At 43.3% G+C, this 13,470-nt stretch overlaps 1 long non-coding RNA gene across 1 annotated transcript in view; it reads right to left on the bottom strand.

Moving 5' to 3' along the window:
- The window catches only part of LOC122940006, a 54,326-nt gene extending 48,083 nt beyond the window's left edge, over window positions 1–6,243 (bottom strand). Inside the window, exon 1 of the long non-coding RNA XR_006390225.1 lies at window positions 6,188–6,243. This is a non-coding gene — a long non-coding RNA (uncharacterized LOC122940006). The remainder of the gene's footprint in view (window positions 1–6,187) is intronic.
- Window positions 6,244–13,470: the final 7,227 nt, after the last annotated feature.

Below are 13,470 nucleotides of genomic sequence, written 5' to 3'. Positions count from 1 at the left end.
TTATCTGTCTATTAGTTAGGTGGGCTGCAGAGGCAATTTTATGCAAGTTCATTACACCAACACAGCATATGTGCATTTGTAACAGTCAAATAGAAGCTTGAAATACTGAAATTATATTCTTGGTTTAAAAAAAAATCACCCATTTTTGGCAAGACCCTACATCTGTGGCCTTTGCAGCATTTGTCATTGTTAAATACAAGCTTGAAATACTGCAATAATTTTCTGGGTTTAAAAAAGCACCCATTTTTGGCAATACCCTCCATCTGGGGCCTATGCAGCATTTGTCAGTGTGAAATATAAGCTTGAAATACTGCAATAATTTTCTGGGTTTCAAAAAACACCCTTTTGGGGCAAAATACTAAGTTTTACAGCCCTTGCTGCATCTGTCAGTGTAAAATACAAGCATTAGATACTACTGTCATATTCTGTTATTAAAAAAACACACATTTTTGGCAAAATACTAAATTTGTGACGTTTCCGGCATCTGTCAGTGCGAAATACAGAGGTTAGATACTGCTGTTATATTCTGTTATTAAAAAAAAACAATTGTAACGGACCGTTCGCACACAACTCCGTTCAGACGATATCCTCCTTTCAGATTGACAGGCAGTTACTGCAAGCACCAATTTACCGAACTGCAAGCATGTGATTACTCCATACTCCCAAAGGGAAAACACATGAAGGCTGTATACAGCCGAACAGGAAAAACCCTATGAACAGTTTACACTCCTGGCAGTCGCACTGTAACAGCATACACTCCTACCCCCCCCCCCCCAAGAACGAGACGACACTTTGCTTGAAGGTTAAGCATAACACCCTGTCCTGGGGCATACAGCCTCTTTTATTTTCCCTTGTCAGTCCAGAGGAATACCCCCTGGACCTATACATTAACCAATCAACATATTACAACACATACAATGCAAGTACAGCAGCCCATCGGACAAAATGGGACAATAGAAACACACCCGGCATATTCCTCCCCTCTGTCTAGGAGATAATTGAGTCAATTTCTGTATCTACTCAATTATCTCCTAAGCTGAAAAGTTACACTTCTTATAAATTGTTACAACTTTGTGAGTTTACATCGTACATACATATAACTTATATCAATTTAACCAGTATAACTTGGGGACAAACCTATCCAAAATCCACTTGAATAGGTTCAGGGGTTTAAAAGTTACTAAAAGTCTCTTTTTTATCACTTGCAAGCATGGCTTTTCCTGCCCAAACCAGTATCTTAAAGGGCCGTAATCCAGGGGCAGGAGGCGGGCAAACAGCCCCCTCCAAAACACTGTGGCAAAGTGGCTTTCGCCACAACACCTATTTTGGGCAAAATACTAAATTTGCGGCCTTTGCTGCATCTGTCAGTGTGAAATACACAAGTTAGATACTGCTGTTATAGTCTTCTATTAAAAAAACACCCATTTTGGGCAAAATATTAAATTTGAGGCGTTTGCTGCATCTGTCAGTGTGAAATACACACTTTAGATACTGTTATTAAAAAAACACCCATTTTTGGCCAAATACTAAATTTGCGGACAATGAGGAGAGCGTTGAATAAGGGACGTGGCCCTGGTCGAGGTGCTGCTGGTGGAGCTCCTGATGCAGGGAGACGACGTGGTCCAACTGTGCCAGCTACACGCACAAGTGAAACACCTTCCTCAGGTGCGAATAGGTGACAGAACCTTCAGCGTTATTTGGCCAAGCCTAATGCGGCTCTATGAATGGTGAGGCCAGAACAAGTACAGGCGATAGTAGATTGGGTTGCTGACAGTGCCTCCAGTTCCTTCACATTGTGTCCCACCCAGTCTCCTGCTGAAAGATCAGAGTTAGCACCTGCGGCTAATGTCCATCAGTCTTTCTCCTCACCCCCTTGCAAATCAGCCAAGCAGTATGAGCCCCAAGTCATGCAGCAGTCTCTTCTGCTTTTTGATGACTCTGCTAGCAGGGTTTCCCAAGGCCATCCACATAGCCCTGCCCCAGAAGTGGGGCACTGATTCCCAACCACTTATGTTTCAAGATGAGTACATGGGAGGACCACCGTAGCACATCTCGGTTGATGACGAAACACAGGTGCCAACTGCTGTGGCTTTTGAAAGTGTGCAGACCAACAAGGAGGGCAGGGGTGAAGACTGGGTGAAAGATGTGAAGGACGATGAGGTCCTCGACCCCACATGGAATCAAGGTCATGTGAGTGACCTGTGTAGTTCAGTGGAAGAGGTGGTGGTCGCACAGAGCCACCAGCACAGCAGAAGAGGGAGCAGAGTACAAAATTGGAGAGGCCGTCCCTGATACAGTACTCCTGCTACTGCACACCGCAGCAAGGGACCGAGCACACTAAAGCCAGCTCCAAGGAGTTCCCTGGCTTGGCAGTTCTTCAGACAATGTGCTGACGACAAGACACAAGTGGTTTGCATGCTGTGCAATCAGAGTCTGAAGCGAGGCATAAATGTTCTCAACCTGAGCACAACCTGCATGACCAGGCGTCTAAGTACAAAGCACGAGCTGCAGTGGAGTAGAAACCTCAAAAACAAAGAAAGGTCTCTGGCGCCTCCTGCTTCCTCTTCTGCTGCAGTCTCGGCCTCTTCATCCACCTCTGGAGTGACAGTGGCACCTGCCACCCCGCAAACAGAGGATATGCCAGCAACACCACCACCTGGGTCACCAAGCATCTCCACAATTACCCACAGAAGCATTCAGCTCTCCATCTCCCAAACACTGGAGCAGAAGAGGAAGTACCCCCCTACCCACCCGCGATCCCTGGTCCCGAATGCCAGCAATTCAAAATTACTGGTCATTCCATCTGGTGGAGACGGAGAGTTTTAAAAGCCTTATGGCGGTGGCTGTCCCACAGTACGTCGTGCCCAGCCGCCACTAATTTTCCAGGCGAGCCCTCCCTTCCCTGCATAACCAAGTGGGGGACAAAATCAGGTGTGCACTGCGCAACGCCATCTGTGGCAAGGTCCACCTAACTACAGATACATGGACCAGTAAGCACGGTCAGGGACGTTATATCTCCCTAACAGCACACTGGGTAAATGCAGTGGTGGTTGGGCCTGAGGTGGATAGCAGTTTGGCGCATGTCCTTTTACCACCGAGGATTGCAGGGCACTTCTCTTTGCCTCCTGTTGCTTCCTCCTACTCCGCTTCCTCATCCTCTACCGCCTCCTCATCCGGTCAGCGTAACACCTTCACCACCAACTTCAGCACAGCCAGGGGTAAACGACAGCAGGCAGTTTTAAAACGTATCTGTTTGGGGGACTAACCCCACACCGCACAGGAGCTGTGGAGCTCCTGTGCGGTGTGGGGTTAGTCCCCCAAACAGAGCTCGATGCCCATTACAAACACAACTTACCGTCCTTAATTCCGTCACTGGAGCGTGATCGTAAGATGCACGAGTACAAGCGCACACTGGTAGATGCGCTGCTGGTGGCATTCCCACCTGACAGCGGGGGCACAGTGGAAGCACAAAGCCAAGGCAGAGGAGGAGGAAGAGGTCGCCAACGCAGCTGGCGCACCACCAGCGCCTCAGAAGGTAGGGTTAGCATGGCCAAAATGTAGAAAAGCTTTGTCAGCATGCCAAAACAACCAGCATCACCAGCTGATATGGAAAGTCTTAGCAGGAGGCAGCATTTCAGCAACATGGTGGAGCAGTATGTGTGCACATGCCTACACGTACTGAATGAGGGGTCTGCCTCCTTCAACTTCTGGATCTCCAAATTGGTCACATGGCCTGAGCTTGCCCTTTACACCTTGGAGGTGCTGGCCTGCCCTTGAGCCAGTGTGTTATCTGAATGTGTTTTTAGCATGGCATGGGGCGTTATCACAGACAAGCGTAGCCACCTGTCCACAGCCAATGTGGACAAGCTCACGTTCATTAAAATGAACCAGGCATGGATCCCACAGGACTTGTCCATACCTTGTGCAGAACAGACATTTATACTGGCCTTACCCAGCCATTGTTATACTACAGCGCAATTGCTCATTGTTGTATTTTTGATATTTCCCACTCTTTTGGGGTGTACCCTAATAAAAAAATAATATTATAATAATAATAATTATTAAAACCAAAAACCAGTGTTAGCTACCTTGTCCTCCTCCACCGCCGCATCCACCTACACCGCTACTCCATATGGACCTCCACTTCATATATCAAGATTATTATTTTATTTTTTTTACGTATTTGATTTGATTTTATGTCATTTTATTAATTTGTCTGTTACATTTTCAGGTGAAACTCACAAATTTTTGGCTGTGCTATACCCCTGCTCTACCTAGTAGACAGGTAAACAAATTTCACTAATTTGTCTGTTACATTTTGGGTTGACATTCACCAATTTTTGGCTGTGATATACCCCTGCTCTACCTAGCTGACAGGTTAATAAATTTCACTAATTTTAATGTTACATAGTTGGGTGACAATCACCAATTTTTGGCTGTGATATACCCATGCTCCACCTATTAGAGAGGTTAATAAATTTCACAAATTTTTCTGTTACATTGTTGGGTGACATTCACCAATTTTTGGCTATAATATACCCCTGCTCTACCTATTAGAGAGGTTAAGACATTTCACAAATTTTTCTGTTACATTCTTGGGTGACATTTTACCATTTTTGCCGTGATTAAACCTCTTCTCTGCATACGTGACAGGGACCGAAATTTTTTAAAAATCATCTGTTTGATGGGTGACATTAACCCATTTCTGGCGATGAAAAACCCCTGCTCTACAAAGTTGACAGTGACAGGGAATTTAATTTCTAAAATTCGTCTTTAATTGGCCCTTTCATTTGATCCTTCCGCTTTAATAACTTGTCCCACATTTCAGCTTGATCACATTGCAGCCATTGACCTCTCGTGGATGTGGTCTCCCTTTCTCATGCTCCCTCTCTGGCGCGGAACCCTGATTCGCCGCTAACCGTGATTAACATGGTAGGTGCAGAAAAGAACATTGAAAGTTGATAGATCAGATATCCAATTGGAATGTGGACATCACGGGGACGTGCGACATGGTGGAGCAGTATGTGTGCACACACCTACACGTACTGACTGATGGCTCTGCCCCCTTCAACTTCTGGGTCTCCAAATTGGGCATATGGCCTGAGCTTGCCCTTTATGCCTTGAAGATGCTGGCCTGCCCTGCAGCCAGTGTATTGTCTGAACATTTGTTTAGCACGGCTGGAGGGGGTTAACACATGGTTATATTTCCGAATGTTAAGGGGTGTACCCTAATTTTACGTATTTTATGTTAATTTAATTAATTTCCCTATCTAAATTTGTTTGCAGAGCACTTGCCATGCTCTTAACAACATTTTGCTGCCATTTGCAGTCCTCTAGCCCTTTCCATGACTTTTTTACAGCCATTTTAGTGCTCAAAAGTTCAGGTCCCCACTGACCCCCACGGGTCCCGAACTCGAACTTTTTAGCGAAGTTCGGCCGAACCCCTCGAACCCAAACATCCAGGTGTCCGCTCAACTCTAATCAAGATCAATTAAATGGTACACTGTGTGAAATGAATGGAAATTGTTGTGGTTAATATGTTGCCAGTCCTTATCCTCCTCCACAGTCCATATAACTTTTCTTTATTTCATGTTCACCACTGGCAATAAAAGTAACTAATAAAATAATTCTTTTGGTTGCTACAGTATTTTCTTGGTTAATTGATAACCTCATAAATATTTCACTCACATGTTAAAAGTTACTAAAGCTTCACATTTATTCCAGTAGCTACATGAGTAGTGACTACATGTTAATTTCTATGTGGTGATTATTGGCACAATATACATGTAGAAGTGTTTTGTGTAAATAGGGTGAATGACCCGATGGACTTTTGTTTGAATGGAATGTATTACTGGCATGGTTTTATTAGCAGTATGGATTGTATTACAGAATTGGATTACTAGTATACATTCTATAAATATAAGAACTTTAGAAGGCAGGTACATTAGCTGTATAGGGCATAAGTCCTCCCAAAGTAATATATATACTAAACAAGCTCATACTCTATAAATGGTCCAACATACTCCAGCCAACATTTTTTCTGTATTAAAAAGCTTTTTGGCTGCTAAGCTTTACGGAACAGGTTTTAAACTCCTGCTCTTGCAATCTAGCAGGAGCAGGTTGAGCACTGATCTACTGAACTGTTATCAAGGTGCTATGTGATAACATTATAATGTTGCAAGCTTACTTCATAGGAGCAGCGTTCAATACCACTTCTTGAAATGAACATGCTTATCTGAAACTGATGTAAATAACACATTAAGTGTCAAAAATGCATTAAAAAAATCAAGTACAGAAAAGTAAAAAAACAAATATTAAAAAGGTTAACAACAATTGAAACTATATGCATAGCCACTCTGTTTGTGTCAGACTATACATATTTAAACAGAAATGGAAAGCCAATATTAATAATTTATATTTGTGTCAATTTGCTCATTTAAAGAATAAAGAGTTTATGGAAAAAATTACCCATATAAAACTTTCAAGACAAAAATTCTCTAAAACTATATTAAGAAACAGTCCTGTATGTCACGCATATAATGCTGCAAAAATTATTTTGCCCAACAAATCTAAAAAAGTTAGGGCTGCTAAATCACAAAAAAAAGTCTGGTTGTTCAGGGGTTAATACAAGGACAGACTGCAAAAAAAATAATAATTATACTGTGCAAATTTTTTTTCAATAGGAATCAATGGGTGATGTGTACATTTGTATGACATATATGTTGTGAGATTTTCTCAGCATAAATGCCAAAGGTGGAGTGAACAGAGCTTCACGCTAATCACCTATGAAAAAATCCTTCAGGGAAATGTACTTTTAATGATGTGAGATCATTGATCAGAAATATAAAAGAAAACTAAGGAAAATCTTATAGAAAGTGTCCTTTTTATCAGCTATGAAACGACAAGAAAGACTGAAAACTTGAAAGTAGAATTGAACACAATAACTGATAACTGTAGCAAAGAAGCTATTAAGCTTTGAAACAACATTTTATACAAGATGATTGTGATATTTGAACACAGGCAATATGTCAAGTAAAGGAAATAATGAAACTATTCAGTACAAACATCACAGGTCTGCAGTCTATACAGAGAACAGGATCCACATACCTTTGCACTGCATGATTTGAATGAAAAAAGATAAAAGCTTTTCAGGTTAATCATTAATAATTCTTAAATATTAAACCGTCTCCTACACCTACTCATAACAAAAATTAACAATATCCAATCTGATGGTGACTGTACTTATGCAGGGTATTTTTTATTTGTATATTTCTTTACTTGCTTTTTACTTTTTTTTGCTTATTTTTTCACTTTTTTCTATACATGATAAGTATAGGCAAATATAAGAAAAAATATAATATACCTCATCAGAGAAAGACACTTCCTACTTTTACTAATCTCCACTCCTACCCCTTCTCTTCATTAACTCTAAATCTACTGCTCAGATCTATCTTCAATGGGAACAGGCTGCCTGCTCACTGAACATTCAGATGGCATGGGGTTCTGATTTGAGGTATGATATGGGGTTCTGATTTGAGGTGTGATATAGGGTTTTAATTTTAGGTCTGATATGGGGGTTTAATCTGAAAGCCCAAAAAACATAGGGCCAATTGAAAACAATGCAGATGCATACACTAAACTAGCGGCACCAATAAAGAACGCACTGTACATATATAATTGTAAAAATTAAGATACTTTATTATGACGCACGATTAAAAAATGAATATATGGTATTGACACACACAACAGATAAGGCACCAAATACATGGTCATAATTGAGCTCCCTCCCCTCACATACTCACCCCCTCCAGGGGTTGTTTTGAGGCACCATACTGGGTCTGTATTACTTGTGTCTTGCTGCTATCATTGTGTCACTTATGACCACGTATTTGGTGCCTCATCTGAGATGTGTGTCAATACCTTATATTAGTATTAGTGCATCATAATAAAGTATCTTAATTTTTACAATTATATAAGTAGAGTGCGTTCTTTATTGGTGTTACTTGTCTGATCTGAAAGGTAAAGAGATATGTAAGGGGGGATTTTTGAACTGGCACACATCATAATGGGGTATTTTTGAACTGGCACACATCATAAGGGGGTATTTATTGAACTGCGCCCATTATGAAGGAATACTTTTTGTACTGACACACATTATAAGGGGGTATTATTTGGACTGGAGCACATTATAAGGTAGAAGGATGATAAAAAAAAAAAGAAGGAAACTGAGATGTCAGTTGGTCAAACTCTGCAGAGACAAAAGATGGTGCAAAGAAATCATAATGGCTGTCTGTCTGAAGGAAGAAGACAAGGAAAGAGAATGTCTACATCAGAGGAGACGTCACTGTATGTTTTGTAGCACTGTATGTAATGTTTTCCAAGTATGTCTTTTAGGCCTCATGCACACCACCGTTCCGCAATTTGCGGAACGTAACGGGCGGCCCATTGTAGAAATGCCTATTCTTGTCCTCAAAACGGAGAGAAATAGGACATGCTATTTTTTTCTGCGGGGCCACAGAACGGAGCAACTGATGCGGACAGCTCACGGAGTGCTGTCCGCATATTTTGCGGCCCCATTGAAGTGAATGGGTCCGCACCTGAGCCGCAAAAAATGCGGCTCAGATGCAGACCACAACAATGACCGTGTGCATGAGGCCTAACAGTAAGGCTGGAGAGAAAGGGTTAGGTTGATAATTCGGCATGGGGGGTAGAATTTAAATTTTTGCCTCAGGCAACAGAAAGGCTAGGTGCTACAAAGCACTGAGGGAAGGGGGGCCCAAGCTGAACCCCAGGCTCTGTTTTTGACCCCTTTTTGAATATTGGCACCATATAGTGCCAATCCTGTAGAACATTCCCTGTCAATATATAGTCCTTAAATATCAGAAATAAGGGTCAGTCTATTACATCAGGGTTCCTCAACTCTGGTCCTCAGGGCCCACCTACCGGTCATGTTTTCAGGATTTGCTTAGTATTGAGCAGGTGCATCAGTGCATCAGGACTTACCACAGGTATTCATTCTGTGGGATATTCTCAAATCATGATCGGTAGGTGGGCCCTGAGGACTGGAGTTGAGGAATACTGTATTACATTATTTAATTCTGTTAGGATACGGGCTGTATGCCATCTGGACGCGGTGATTTGTCTATGTTAATCTTTTCAAGACACTGCTGCTTTTCTTAATAGGTCAGAGAGGCCACTTTAGTTTACTTTAACATTCTGCATTTCATTTGACAGTTATACTAGAGATGAACGAATTTCTTAAAAATTCGATTCTGCCTCCTCGCCGAATTTTCCTAAAAAATTCAGTTTGATCCGAATGTATTTGTCGCGAATTGTGTTAAAAACAGCTATTTCCTGGCTGCAGAGAGCTTTTATAGTGGTATAGAACACTGTGCCTTGCAGTAACACGCATAGTGGCTGTGGTAGTGAAACAATACTGTGAGTCAGTATGAAATGTAGATGACAGGCGTCGCTCTTAGAATCACAGTCCGCAATTCCGATCCCGAAAAATATAGAACATGTCCTATTCTTGTCCGCAATTGCGAATCGAATATTTGAAAAATTTGCTCATCTCTTGTCCTGATCATCAGGTCATTTTTGGCTTCATCGCTTTCAAACCTGGCACTCTTTGTAGCTGGACTTACATCCTTATACTAAGGCCTCTTTCACACTACCATTTTTTTTTTCCGTTTTGCAGGCCGTTTTTTGCATTCCGCATACAGTCCGTATACTGAACCATTCATTTCAATGGGTTCGCAAAAAACGGAATGTACTCTGTATCCATTCCGTTTCCGTGTTTCTGTATCTCCGTTCCGTGCAAAGATAGAACATGTCCTATATTTGGCCGCAAATCACATTCCGTGGCTCCAATGACAGTGTGGAGGTAGCAGCAGCAGCATCAGGAGACCTGAGTGGTGAGGTGGCAGCAGCATCAGGAGACCACAGAGTGACCCGGTGACAGAGTGGGGAGGTGGGTGACAATACCAGTACCAGCTGAAGATTGTGGGTGAAAGACGGAGCACTTGGCATCAGATGTGTGGCATCAGACTGGTGGAAGCATCAGAATAGTAGCTGAGGCGGGTAGCCAGAAGAAACCGGTCTCTTTTGTCAAAGTGTTGGTGTGGCACCCTGAATGATCTAGTCTGATGCATCAGGCATTGGTGGGTGTAAATGCTGGCTAATCCAGAACTGATTCATCTTGAAAAAGGTCAGTCTCTCCAAATTTTGGGTGGACAGGCAAGTTCTTCTTGGGGTAACTATGGCCCCAGCCACACTAAACACCTACTCTGATGCCACACTACTGTCCGGGCAGGACAGCTTTTTCAGGGCCCACTCCTCAGACTTGCGAGAGGATGGACGATGGCGCAGATAGGCAACGGCCAACTAAACACATAGGATGTCTCTATAGTAGTTCAGTTTGTCCTCTCTCTCAGCCGGTGTAAAAAAGGCCCCATTTTGGACCGGTAGAGAGAATCCAACAAGGTGGAGAGCCAGAAGTCCTCCCTCTGTCGAATGCTGACAATTCGGCTGTCAGTACGCAAGCAAGTGAGCATGCATTGGACCATTTGTGCAAGTGACTCAGAGGTACCCTCCGGCTGCTCCTGCTCCTCCTCTCCTGTCACCTGTGTAGAAAAAGCACCCATTCTGCTACACATTGCTTGTGCTCCAGTGTCCTCCTCCTCCAGTTCAACCCCCACAGGGCTCATGTGGCCGTAAGATCTAGGCACCACGTCTTCAGTCCCCTGACCAGCCAGATTTACCAGCATCTGTTCCAGGACATGAAGCAGTGGAATGACGTTGTTAATCCCATAGTCCTGGCGACTGACAAATAACATGGCCTCCTCAAAGGGCCTGAGCAAATGACAGGTGTCACGCATAAGCTGCCACTAGCTGACATCGAAGTTACACAGGGGAGTACTCTTGTCCGCGTGGATCATCAAGAAATTGTTTATGGCCTTTTTCTGTTCGTATAGTTGGTCCAACATATGAAAGGTTGAATTCCAGCAGATGGAAACGTTGCATATCAGCCTATGTTGGGGGATGCCGTTCTGCCGCTGCAACTAAAAGAGGCTGTGCTTTGCGGTGTACGAGTGGCTGAAGTGCATGCAAAGTTTCCTGGCCATTTTTAGGATGTCTTGCAGATGGGTGGAAGACTTCAGGAACCGATTGACAACCAGATTGAACACATGTGCCATGCAGGGCGCCAACAGCTAGTTCTTCCCATTGTTGGTCACAATGGTTCCGATTCTGAGTTGTCTCGGAAAAAGGCAGGATTCGATTTCTTGATGGAGGACACTGAGCAGTTCCTCCCATGTGTGCCTCCATTCGCCCAGGTAAACGAGGTGCAGAACAGTGACACCACCATGCCCTGCCCTGTGAATTGTCCCTACAGTGGAGGCTCAGGACACTGTAGAGGATGAGGAGGCAGAGGCGGACATTGTCGCAGGACTAACAGTGTGAATATGTGAAGGCGGAAGCGGCGTCACCTGGCCAAGTTGCTGGTGTGGCTGTGCAGGAACCACATTAACCCAGTGGGCCGTAAAGCACTTGTATAGTCCCTGACCGTAGTTGCAGCTCTACACGTTGGCGCTGCCATGCACTTTGGCAGACACTGACAGGCTTAAGGACTGCCCCACCTTCTGTTCTACATGCAGGGCTGTTACTTTGGTAAAGAAATGACGGCTTGGGACTCTCCACCTTGGCTTGGCACAAGTTATTAGTTCTCTGAAAGGTGCAGAGTCCACCACTTTGAAAGGGAGGGACTGCAGCACCAGTAACTTGGTCAGGAGCACGTTCAGTTTCTGCACTGTTGGATGAGTGCATGCATACCGTTGTCTCTTGGCAATCTCTCCAGTGATCGATTGCTGATGGAATGAATGACGATGAGTAGGAGAATGAGTGACGAGGAGTAGGAGGGCGAGGAGCAGGAGCATCAGGACCAGCAGATGATGGTTCGGCTGAGGAGGTCGAGCCTTGACTGCCTGAAATCGGCTGCATCCCATTGGGTGATGCATCGGTAGCTGCGGCAGGCTGGACCACCACATAGGAGCTGTGGTTCTCCAAGGCCACTTTATGGTGATGCTGCATATGTTGACGCAGGGCTGTGGCACCCTCGCCATGCTTCACCTTCTTCCCACAGATTCTATATATGGCCATGTTCACCTCCTCCAGCGGCTTAACAAAAAACTGCCTCACCACCGAGTAGTTGATTTTACCCCCAACACTCCACACTGACTGACTTAGCTATAGAGGGTTCACCACATGTGGGAGCAATCCATGCAAATGCTGCAGATATGTGACTCCCACTCAATACTTTGAGTCTTCAGACCACTCCTGTAGTTTTTCCATTAAAAATTATATTAATTGCAACTTGGAGGGAGTTGTATATATCATCCGTTGTTCAGAGTGCGATTTAATTTATATAGGCAGCACCATGCGAAAGTTTAAAAACAGACTCTTGGAACATCTAAATTATATCAGCAACCCCAATGCCTTGGGTGTCTCAAAAGCAGCAAAACACTTTATACAGGCTCATGCTTGTAGAGTCAGCAATTTTACTGCATTTGTGATAGGAAAGGTATCTGCACCCGCAAGAGGTGGTGACCATCGTAAAAAACTCCTCTTGCGGGAGGCATTTGGGATTTTTAGATTGAGCAGCAGGGTCCCTACGGGGTTAAATTTAAAGAAGGAGCTCATGTAGATCTACCAATAAATCTGAGAGTACTGTTGTATATTTTACATTCCACATGTATTATCAGGTTTTGGTTTCATTTATATGTGGTATGTTCTGTTATATGGTTATGAATCCAAGGCATAATATGACATAATAGAATATTTGTGTATTGTGAAAAAGGTATAGCAATAAAGGGAAGGCTATATTTACCTAGTTTTAATTAATGTTACCTGTTTTTAATTTCCACGTTGTTCACATTGTGCGTTTTCCCTGCGCCTTTTATTATTATTTCGCCCTTCGCATGGATCTCAATAAACCAAGACCATCAAGTAAAAAGGGTTAAAGGGCTTCAGGTATCTGCACAATGTGAAAGTCATTTTCTACTTTGATTAGATGTGCTAGATGTGAGGGGTGTTAACGTTAATGCAGCAACCAATGATGTCAGCTTCCCCTCCCTGAAAATGTGGGAAGGAGGATTAGAAATGTATTTAAATATGGTGCTACATTTTGTTACAAAGTTACGACTAAGGACATAGTTCCGAAACGCGTCAACTGAACTTGTGTACTGGTGGATATGTTTGCTGCTATTATTATCTACAAATAAAGGAGACGTTTTAGAGGATCTCTATACGCATCCAGAGCCGTCCTTTCGCATTCTGGTAAGAACTTATCTGTGATTAACCCGTACCAGAAAGGCCTTTATGGGGGCTGTTGACTTTTTGACTTTCCACGATTACTCAATAAAGTGTTGCATAAGACAGGAGAGAATTGGCCAGTCTTCTTGCTATTCAAGAATG

The sequence above is a fragment of the Bufo gargarizans genome, chromosome 6 (genome assembly GCF_014858855.1).
Source record: "Bufo gargarizans isolate SCDJY-AF-19 chromosome 6, ASM1485885v1, whole genome shotgun sequence".
NCBI lineage: Eukaryota > Metazoa > Chordata > Amphibia > Anura > Bufonidae > Bufo > Bufo gargarizans.
Note: the sequence above shows the minus strand (reverse complement) of the source record. Positions and strands in the feature narration are given on the sequence as shown.